Source organism: Arachis duranensis, chromosome 3 (assembly GCF_000817695.3).
Source record: "Arachis duranensis cultivar V14167 chromosome 3, aradu.V14167.gnm2.J7QH, whole genome shotgun sequence".
In the NCBI taxonomy this organism is placed as follows: Eukaryota; Viridiplantae; Streptophyta; class Magnoliopsida; order Fabales; family Fabaceae; genus Arachis; species Arachis duranensis.
In genome coordinates, this window is record NC_029774.3 from 125607961 (window position 1) to 125619536 (window position 11576).

Here is an 11576-nt window from a genome sequence, read left to right on the forward strand (position 1 = left end):
AATTCAAAGGATTTAGATTTATTCTCGTAGTAGTAGATTGATTTTTGAAATATGTTATTTTTATACTTATTTTTATTGATTGCACTATAAAAAAAGCAGTACGGTTATTCTTTAAGAATGTAGTGAAGTACTAAAAATTACCTAAGAGTATTATTGGTGATCGAGATTCACACTTCACAGAATGGCTATAGACAGAGTTATTCAAATTTCTCAAATCGGAATTTCACTTTTCGACAAACTTCCATCTTCAAACTGATAGATAGACAGAAAAAGTGAATGTCTTACCTAAGTGTTACTTGAGACATTTTATAAGCGGTAATAAAAGAATTGGACAAAATTCCTTGATATTGCTCAATTCTCATATAATCTGCAAATGAGTGAGTCCACATAGAAGAGTTTATTCGAGATTGTGACCGGACAACAACTGCTTACACTACACTCTCTTTCTTCCTCTTACTCAGGGAAGAGCCCTGGAGCTTATCATATGATTAAGTCATGGAAAGAATAAGCAAATGTCACTCATTCTTACCTCGACAAAGTTGCAATGAGGATGAAGAAATAGGCAGATAAGAAGAAAAGGCATGCAAGCTATTAAGTGGAAGACAAGGTAATGATTAAACTTCTTCACAGCAATTCAAAGCCTTTCGCAAGGTTCATAAGGACTTAATCCGCAAATACAAATGGCCATTTAAGATCATTGGGCGTGTTGGAGAGGTTGCTTACAAAGTACAACTCCCTCCCTCTATGAAGATCCATCAGGTCTTTCATGTGAGTATATTTAAACTATATGATGAAAAGTAAATTACAATCTGTAAAACATGAAGAAGATTGACTCTTCAACAACCTCTATGCTATATGATAAACCAGATCTGTATGACTCTGATTCAGTTCTTCATTTTTGGCGGAATGCTTCTTTAAAAGAAAACACTGTCCAAGTAGATGAACTTCTTCAAGGAGCACCTCTCAGAACATACACCACAAGAACACTGGTTATCTCTCCTTGGCTTCAAACTGAAGTGATTTTCCTATTTGTATGATTTCAGTTTTTCACACCATAGGCTTGCTTCACACAGTTGACTTCTTCTTCTCACAAAAATAGAGCAACAGCTACGCAAAAGAGAGAGATGGGACTGTAACAGAAATTTTAGATTTCATGCATTCATACATTCCATCTTCTCTTTCATCCTTTTTCCAATATCTTCAAGGATCTGAACCATTTATTTTTGCTTTGGCTCAAAGTTCCTTTCTTGACCGTTGATCCACAGCATAACTCCATAACATCCATTTTCTTCATTTTACCAGAAATGGGTATGAGGGGAAAGGAAGCTTCAGCAAGTTACTTTGGGGTACCAATAATGGAAAGATCTTTCTGATTTGTCTAAGATCTGATTTTGCCCTAGCTTCTGATTTCTTCTTCTTTCTTCTTTGTAGCTAACCCCTTTTTTTAGGATGTCAGCCATGGCATGGCCATCTCTGATATAGCTTAGCTTGCTTTGATTAGGGTGATTAGACATTAGCTTTTTGTGATGTACCTTTCTCTCTCTTTCGTTCTGATGCTGACCGAAGCAAGTAGAGAGAGGAAAGTCTTCAATCTTGGATGAGAAGCTTGATGGAGTCAACTTGGACTTGGGTTAGATATGTTTTCATTCAGCCCAACTGATTCTATTGCTTAACAACCTTGGGTTTTTAGTACTTTATAGCCCACTTTGTTTCTGATTTGATTTTTCTTCCTATTGGGCTGCTGCAATATTCTTTCTTTGGCCTGCAACACTTTATTAAGCACAACTAAAAACTAATTGAGTGTTTAACCCACTAAAAATAATATTTATTATCATTAAATTAATTTAGTTAATTTTTTAACTCAACAACCTCCCCCTTGATGACAAACATAATTCTAACATAAATCAAAAGGGATTGAATTTGAATAAGGTTAAGAAACTTCCCTTTGAATGATGTCACTTGCTTTTCTGTTTCTCTCCCTAGATTTGTGCTCTTCTCTTCTTTCGTATTTACATTATTCTTATAGAGAACACAATGAAGTACAACACACAATTCTTCTTGACTAAGGGATTGTACACAAACAGCAACTAAAAAATTCAGCCTAATACTGAACATCTCATGTCAACACTTTACCAAGTATCCATTTCAAAAACTGTTCATGCTTTAACCAAAACAGAGCATCAAGACTAATAAGGGCATAATAGCAACAAATCATGTAAAGTAGCCATAGTTCACAGCAGCAACAAAATTAGCAAAATGCAGCAGCAAAATTAGCAAAATTCATATGCTACTAAATTCAATTCATACATACAACTACTCCCTCTTTTGTCATCAAGGATGGAAGAGTTAATGTAAGGTTCAAATCTGCAACTTGAAATGAACTAAAATCCTGCAACAAAAGGTCCAGAGGCGTTCCTTTGATGATACGAGATTAACTTGATCTGCCCCCCTTTATGTATGCTTATCACTTAACCTGAGGACACAGACAATAATGCCAACACAACAATCCAATGTATATACATGCTTATCTAGAATTCTATGGTTGTACAAAAGTCTAATAATTCATACAAGCACATATTGCAAACTACGGCAGCATATAAGCAACAATTCACCAGCACAACATAAAGTTCAAATGACTTAAAGTCATCCAAGTTCAGTTCACAAACAAATCAGCCAAGTTCAGTTCACAAATAAGTCAAACAGATTTCAGTTCATAAACACAAGTCAATTAACAAACACATGACTAATCAAAACTAATATCCAATAATCTCAGTAAGTCTTATGTCTTATCAAGCCTTATATATGCATTTTCTCCCCTTTTGTCATTAAGGTGAAAAAAACAAAACAAAACAAAACCTGTAAAATAGTGTGTTAGAGGCATGTTAAAGCTAAATGTTGCGTTTTGAAATACTGAGAAAAATTCGGGAGAGAAATAAAGATCATATTTCAACCAGCAACACCATAGATATATAACAAAACTCACAATGTGCAAAGACCAATTCTTGGTAAAAACTCATTAGGACCAAAAAGAGAGTTTCATATCACTTGAAGGTTTCAGAAAATAAAAAGAGACCACATGTGTAATAAGATTCAAGCATGGTCCATGTCCATTTTTACACTACAAAATTCAGATCTCTCATTTCTTATTTAACAAATGTCTCTTTGACCTGCAAAATAGAATTCTCAAACTAGACATTAGCACAATTAAAATAGAAGTTGCAGTTTTTCAAAAATTGAAATGATGATAATGAGAAATGAAAAAAAAATGTGCACAATACATGAATAGGTTTGCAATTGCAGCAAGTTAAGAGTGTTGTTGGAAAAAGAAAGTTCAGAATCCTATTCCAAGAAAGTTCAGAGCCCAGAAGATAAAATTCAGAATGATGGTTCTTCTTCTGCCCAGAATTGTCTCATCCGAACCTATGAAACAAAAACTTCAACAAACACATCAGAAATCTTCAAACAATGAATCATGACTTAAAATTCTTAGACTAGTCCTAAGCATGCAAAATTTGTCCTCAGCTAGTGATTTAGTGAAAATATCAGCTAATTGCTCCTCTTATTTAACAAATTGAATGCTAATATCTCCCTTTTGAATATGTTCTCTTATTGAGTGAAATCTCACTTCAATATGCTTAGTTCTAGAGTGCAAAACTGAATTTTTAAAAATATTAATGGAACTCATATTATCACACAACGAGAGAATATTTTCAGCATTTAATTTGTAATCAGCAAGCTGTATTTTTAACCACATAAGCTGAGAACAACAAGAAGAAGAAGCTATATACTCAGCCTCTGTGGTGGATAAAGCCACTGTTGGCTGCTTCTTACTTGACCAAACATTCAAGGACTTTCCAAGGAAGCAACATAAGCCTGATGTACTCCTTCTATCAACTCTATCACCGGCAAAATCTATATCATAATAACCAACTGCAGAAAAATCATCAATCTTAGGATACTAAAGGCCAAAATTGGATGTGTCATGGACATATCTAATGATCCTCTTAACTGCAGAAAGATGGGACTCTTTTGGTTTAGATTGGAATCTTAAACACATTCCAACACTTTGCACAATATCGAGTCTAAAGGAAGTTGAGTACATAAGAGAACCAATCATTCCTCTATACCTAGTATCATCTACATCTTTCTCAGTTTCTCCCTTATCTAATTTTGAGTTAGGGTGCATGGGAGTTCCCATGGGTTTGGCATTTTCCATACCAAATTTCTTAACTAGTTCCTTGGCATACTTCTCTTGATGAATGAAAATACCATTTTCAGTTTGTTTAATTTGTAGCCCAAGAAAAAATTTAAGTTCACCCATTATACTCATGTCAAATTCACTTGTCATGAGTTTTCCAAATTTAGTACAAAGGGATTCGTTGATTGATCCAAAAATAATGTCATCAACATATATTTGGACTAGAATGAAAGAATCATTAGAATTTTTTATAAAGAGAGTAGTGTCTATAGTGCCTCTTTAAAAACCATTTTTCAAAAGAAAAGTGTTTAGTCTCTCATACCAACCTCTAAGAGCTTGTCTCAAACCATAGAGAGCTTTTGATAATTTGAAAACATGGTTGAAAAATTCTTTATTTTCAAAACCTGGTGGCTGCTCCACATACACTTCCCTATCTATCACACTATTTAAAAATGCACATTTCACATCTATTTGATATAATTTAAAACCACAAAAGGTAGCATAGTCTAAGAGAAGTCTTATGGCTTCTATTCGGGCAACAAGAGCAAAGGATTCATCAAAGTCTATTCCTTCTTCTTGGTCATATCCTTGTGCCACTAGCCTTGCTTTGTTTCTTACAATACTACCATCCTTTTCTAGCTTGTTCTGAAATATCCACTTGGTGCCGGTTACTTTCTTTCCAATTGGCCTTGGAACCAATGTCCACACTTGGTTCTTCTCAAATTCAAGAAGCTCATCCTCCATTGCCTTTACCCAAGAAAGGTCATCAAGGGCTTCCTTAATATTTTGAGGCTCCATTTGAGAGAGAAGGGCAATGTTTGTTCCTTCAATTGCCTTTCTAGTTGAAGACCGAGTTTTAACCCCATGAAAGAAGTCCCCAATAACAAATTTCTCAGGATAATTCTTCAAGAATCTCCATTCCCAAGATCTGGTGGACTTGGAGGTAGATTCAGTCACCAAGGGATTCAGAGAGCTGCTGATTTCAGGATTTCCTTCAGATTCATGAGATAAAATGGAATTGTCTCTTGATTGATTTTTAGCAGCTGCAGTTTCTAGTTCAGCTTGTCCAGAATTTTTATTTTCATAATTTTGTGCAGTCTTATCGTCCTTTTGAGCTTGATTCTCTGCATCACAATCTTCCAAAATACTTTGAACCAAGTTAGTATCACAAAATGTAACATGTATGGACTCCTCAATAATCCTAGCATCTTGATGATAAACTCTATATGCTTTACTAGTTGTGGAATATCCTACAAATAAGCACTCATACGCCTTTGGATCAAATTTTCCTAAATTATCTTTGTTATTAAGAATAAAACATTTGCATCCAAAGATGTGCATGTAATCCAAGTTTGGTGGGTAACCTTTCCAAAGTTCATAAAGGGTTTTCTTCAAAAATTTTCTTATGATAGTTCTATTCAAAATGTGGCAAGCTGTGTTAATCGCTTCAGCCCAAAGGAATTTTGGAACATTGCTCTAACAAAGCATAGCTCTTGTTATTTATTGAATACTTCTATTTCTTCTTTCCACAACACCATTTTGTTGTGGTGTTCTTGGACAAGAGAAGTTGTGAGATATTCCAAATTCCTCACAAAAGGATTCAAATAAATTATTTTCAAATTCGGTTCCATGATCACTTCTTATAGAAGAGATCTTTAAATCCTTTTCATTTTGAATTTTCTTGCAAAAGATTTCAAAGGCCGAAAAAGATTCATTTTTGTGTGCAAGAAATAAAACCCAACCAAATATAGAATAGTCATCCACAATCACTAAACCATAATGTTTATCACCTAGGCTTTGAGTTCTTGTTGGACTAAATAAATCAATGTGTAGCAACTCAAGTGGCCTTTTAGTAGAGATGTCTTCCTTTGGTTTAAATGAAATTTTTGTTTGTTTTCCCATTTGGCAAGCATCACAAGTGATGTCTTTGTCAAACCTTATCAAAGGAAGACCTCTTACTAACCTTTTCTTTACAGGTTTGTTTATTTGAAACATGCTTTCATGGCCCAATCTCTTGTGCCATAGCCACTTTTCAGATTCTTTAGAATAAAAGCAAGCTACATTTTGATCCTTTAGTTCATCAAGGGTAAGTCCATACACATTATTAAAACGCTTGGCAATAAAAAGCACTTCATTAGTCTTTTCATTTATAATACAGCATTCAAGTCTTTTGAAAGTCACTAAATATCCTAAATCACATAGCTGACTTATACTCAAAAGATTGTACTTCAATCCACATACCAAAAATACATCATCAATGAAAATAGAGTGTTCATTACCTACTTTTCCAACAGCAACTATTTTACCTTTACCATCATCTCCAAAGGTTACAAAACCTCCATCATACTTGTTTAGTTTAATGAAGTAAGTTGACCTTCCAGTCATGTGCCTTGAGCATACACTATCCAAGTACCACATATCCTTTTTGTTCTTGGATGCTAGAAAAATCTGCATTAAGAACTTCAAGTAATCTTAGGTATCCAAATTAATTTGGATCCTTTGAAGTTAATTCATCTTAGTTTCCCAAGTGCATTGAAATCACATACAACATTGTAAATTTGGTTTCCTACAATTCTTTTTTCAATGAAGCATTGTGAATATGAGTGACCAAATTTTTTGTAATTAGTACAATGATTTCCAGATGCATGTTTCTAAAATTGAGATGAGCTGCCATGCTGGAAATGATTAAAGGGCTGAAATTTTTTTATTTTTGGAAGAGGTGCATTTCTTTTGACAAACTAATTTTGGTTATAATTGTTCCTCTTTATATAAGCATTTTCACCAGCTTTTTTGAAAACTTTTGGACTCTTCGAATATGAAGTTTTGTTGTAAAAAAGTGGTTTCTTGAAAGCAACCTCATTTTTCGAATTGAACCTCAAACCTGGTCTATTTGAAGTAGGTTCAGTTCTTGGTGAAGGCTTAGTTTCACTTGTGTAAACTTCATCAAATTTCTACTCAAATGTGGAAACATGTCCAATACCAGATTTGTTGAATGTGGATTTAGTATTTGATGAAGAAGCCACAAATTTCATAGAGAAATCATTAAAAACTGCACTTTCCTTGGTTATATAACCTAAACCAGATTTTTCAAACAATGGTCTTTGACTTGCAAGTAATTTGTCCAAGTTACCAGAACTTTGAGTAAATTTTGCTAAGTCACCATTCAGCCTTTTAATCATATCATTTAATCTTTTATTTTCAGCAATTAGCTCTTGAGAAGGATCCACAATGTGCTTTCTTTTTAATTTTTTGAGTTTAAATTTTAGAAATCTGTTTTCTTCAATAATGTCCAAAGCACATTCAGTTTACTTCACTTTTTCTTTTAAAAAATTATTTTCAGCTTTTAACACATTTTTTTAGATCTGCACTCATTGTACTTATCTAACAGTTTTGAGGTGTTTAAAGTGAGATCATCAATAATGGCATGTAAATCATCTATAGACAAGTTATAGTAATTTACCTCATTAAGATTATTGTTTTCAGCCATGAAGAAATCTTTATCTTCACCTTCAGAGTCTTCTTCTTCATTAGAGTCGTTCTCAAGATCCTCTCAAGCTGCCATGAGCACTCTTTTCCTTTCTTTCTTTACTTTGTCGTTCTTCTTGAACTTTGGACAGTTTAGCTTGAAATGTCCAGCCTCCTTGCAACGATGACACATCACCTTGCTCAAGTCCATCTTGTGTTCCTTTGAGCTTGAACCCTTGTACTTGACCTTGTTCTTCATCATCCTTCTAAATCTCCCAACAAAAAATATAAGATCATCATCTGAAATACCATCACTAGACTCACTTTCTTTTTGGTTCTATTTTTGACTTGAGGTCTATTCCTTTTTCTTTGAGTCCGGATTTGAGTGTGTGGTTTCATAGGCAAGGAGTTTTTCTCTTAGTTCATCATAGGTTATAGGGCTTAGGTTATTGCTCTCGACTAGAACAGTGGCAGTGGTTTTTCATTCTTTTGTAAGGCTTCTAAGGAGTTTTCTCACTAGGGTTTGTTATGAGTAGTTTGTACCCATAGCATCAAGATTGTTGATTATGATTGAGAATCTCTCAAACACTTCATCAATGCTTTCTCCATCCTTCATATTAAATATCTCGTACTCTTTTCGCAGTATATCAATCATCGTTTCTTTGACCTGTTTAGTGCCTTCATGTGTAATCTGGAGTTTTTTCTAGATTTCTTTGGCTGTCTTGCATCTAGACACCTTTCGGTACTCTTCAAAGTTGATAGCACAGTGAAGAAGGTTGATTGCTTTAGCATTCAGCTCCATCTTCTTCTTATCGTCTTCATTCCATTCAACTTCTTCTTTTGGAGTCACCACTCCATCAGCACTTGTTTTTGTTAGGATCTTGAGACCACTCACAACAATCTTCCATATGTTGTAGTCAATGGATTGGATGAAGATCCTCATCCTCTCTTTCCAGTAGGCATAGTTCTTTCCATTGAAGAAAGGAGGCCTGTTGTTTGACTGGCCTTCAGTGAGGGTGTAGGAAACTGTGGTTGTACCCAAGTTGTTCGTCATTGGATCTTTGCTCCAAGCTGTTAAGCTTGATTCTTGAGACCTTAGCTCTGATACTAATTGAAGGTGGTAGAAGGCTTAGAGAAGGGAGGGTTGAATCTATGGCCTTCTTCTATGTTACTGAACTTTACCCTTTAAAACAAACTTTCAATCTAAAACTGTTTGAACTCAGCAGCAGAAACTTTATGAGACAATTAATTTTTGTCTCATGAATATCAGAAAATAGGACAGAGCAAGGAAGAGAAAAGCTAACACCATCATGTATCCTGGTTCGGTTGCATTGTGCTATGCAACCTACGTCCAGTCTCCACCACAACAGTGGTTGAATTTCCACTATATTTAAAGTATTATATACACCAATTCCATAGGATTGACACAATCCTTTCACACTCAAGTTCTAACCTAACTTAACATTGGTTATGCTAATACCTAACTCTTCACTCTTAGTGCTAACCCAACTAAGAAAGGGATACCTCACAGGTACTAGATACAAGACACAGACTTACCTAAAGAAATCTAAAATAACTCTAGACTTTTCTCTCAAGTGTTTCACTCAGCCTCTTTTCACTCATTGGCTTTTACTTGAGCTCTCTCAATATGCCTTTTCACTCAAGAAATTACAGAAAGATAAATATTAAAAAGTAAATTACAATCTGTAAAACATGAAGGAGATTGACTCTTCAACAGCCTCTATGCTATATGATAAACTAGATCTGCATGTCTTTGATTTAGCTCTTCATTTTTGGCAGAATGCTTCTTTGAAAAAAAACACTGTCCAAGTAAATGAATTTCTTCAGGGAGCACCTTTCAGAACATATACCACAAGAACACTGGTTATCTCTCTTTGGCTTCAAACTGAAGTGATTTCCTATTTGTATGATTTCAATTTTTCACACCACAGGCTTGCTTCACAGAGTTGACTTCTTTTTCTCACAAAAACAGAGCAACAGCTACGCAGAAGAAAGAGATGAGATTGTAGCAGAAATTTCAGATTTCATGCATTCACACCTTTCATCTTCTCTTTCATCCTTTTTCCAATATCTTCAAGTATTTGAACCATTTATTTTTGCTTTGCCTCAAAATTTTTTTCTTGACCGTTGATCCACAGCAAAACTCCATAACATCCATTTTCTTTATTTTACCAGAAATGGGTATGAGGAGAAAGGAAGTTTCAACAAGTTACTTTGGGGTACTAATAATGGAAAGATCTTTCTGATTTGTTTAAGATTTAATTTTGCCCTAACTTCTGAATTTTTCTTCTTTCTTCTTTGTAGCTAACCCCCTTTTTTTAGGATGTGAGTCATGGCATGGCCATCTCTGACATAGCTTAGCTTGCTTTGATTAGGGTGATTAGACATTAGCTTTTTGTGATTTACCTTTCTCTCTCTTTCTTTTCTGATGAAAGAACAAGAAGAGCAAAGCTCTCTCTTTCTCTTTCCTTCTGATGCTAATCGAAGCAAGTAGAGAGAGGAAAATCTTCAATCTTAGATGAGAAGCTTGATGGAGTCAACTTGGACTTGGGTTAGATATGTTTTCATTCAGCCCAACTAATTCTATTGCTTAACAACCTTGGGCTTTTAGTGCTTTATAGCCCACTTTGTTTTTTATTTGATTTTTCTTCCTATTGGGCTGCTGCAACATTCTTTCTTTGTCCTGCAACACTTTATTAAGCACAATTAAGAATTAATTGAGTGTTTAGCCTACTAAAAATAATGTTTGTCATTATCAAATTAATTTAGTTAATTTTTTAACTCAATAAATATTTTATATCATTAATAATATTAATTTACTTTATCTAATAGGATCAATAAATCATATTATAAAAAGATAATAAAAATAATATAAAAAAATTCACAATTATAAAAGTGTATAATGTCAAACAAATAAATAATAAATAATAAAAATAATAAATAATAGAAAAAAATAGTTCATATAAATAAAAATTTTATAAATAATACAATAATATGTATAAAGGATAAAATTAGTGAAAAATAAATAAAGATTGAGTATTGATAGTTAAAAGTCCGTTGGTAAAACGCAGAAGTTTAAAATTGTTCCTTCTTGTAAACGTCATTTTGAATACAAAATCATTTCTGCGTTTATGAATAAATAATTTGCTAAACTAAAAATTGAAATTTTTAAAAAATTTAAACGCATTTTTTCTCTTCCAACATGTTTATTAAATACATTGTTTGTCTTAACTCCACAGATTAAGTAAGTTTGAATGTAAACACAACAGCGTTAGAATGCGTCAAAGATCATGATAACGGCGTAAATTTAAAAATTAATATTGTGACTAATTATATAATCGGACAAAACAAGCACAATGCCAAATCTTTCTTTGAAAAATAAATAATAATACATTTTAAAATCCCCATGAAATCTTGTCACATATAGCTAGTTAGAATATCATTTTACATTCACATAAGCATTTATATTATCATCTTATTAGTTTTTTTTTTCTATCAAAAAATGAAACTACCACTTCATAATTGGTATTTTTTTTAAGTTTTACAAGTACACCTTTAATTTGTTATTTTGATTTTTTTGTTTATCTATATTGGCCATATTTTTTGAATATATTTTAGTAGTCTACGTTTTAGAAACTAATTCTAACACTCCAAAAGATGATAGATTTGAGACTAAATTAATTAATTGTAGTTTTAAAATAATACAACTTACGTTACTAATAAAATTTATTATTTTTATTAATATTTAATTAATTTTAAACTTTAAATACTATATTTTAAACACTAATAAAATAAGAATAGATGTTAGTAGTTCAAAAATATTAGTTAATAATAATAAAAAAATATTGATCATTTAATATTTTTTTAAATATAATCTGTTGAGTTTAATTTT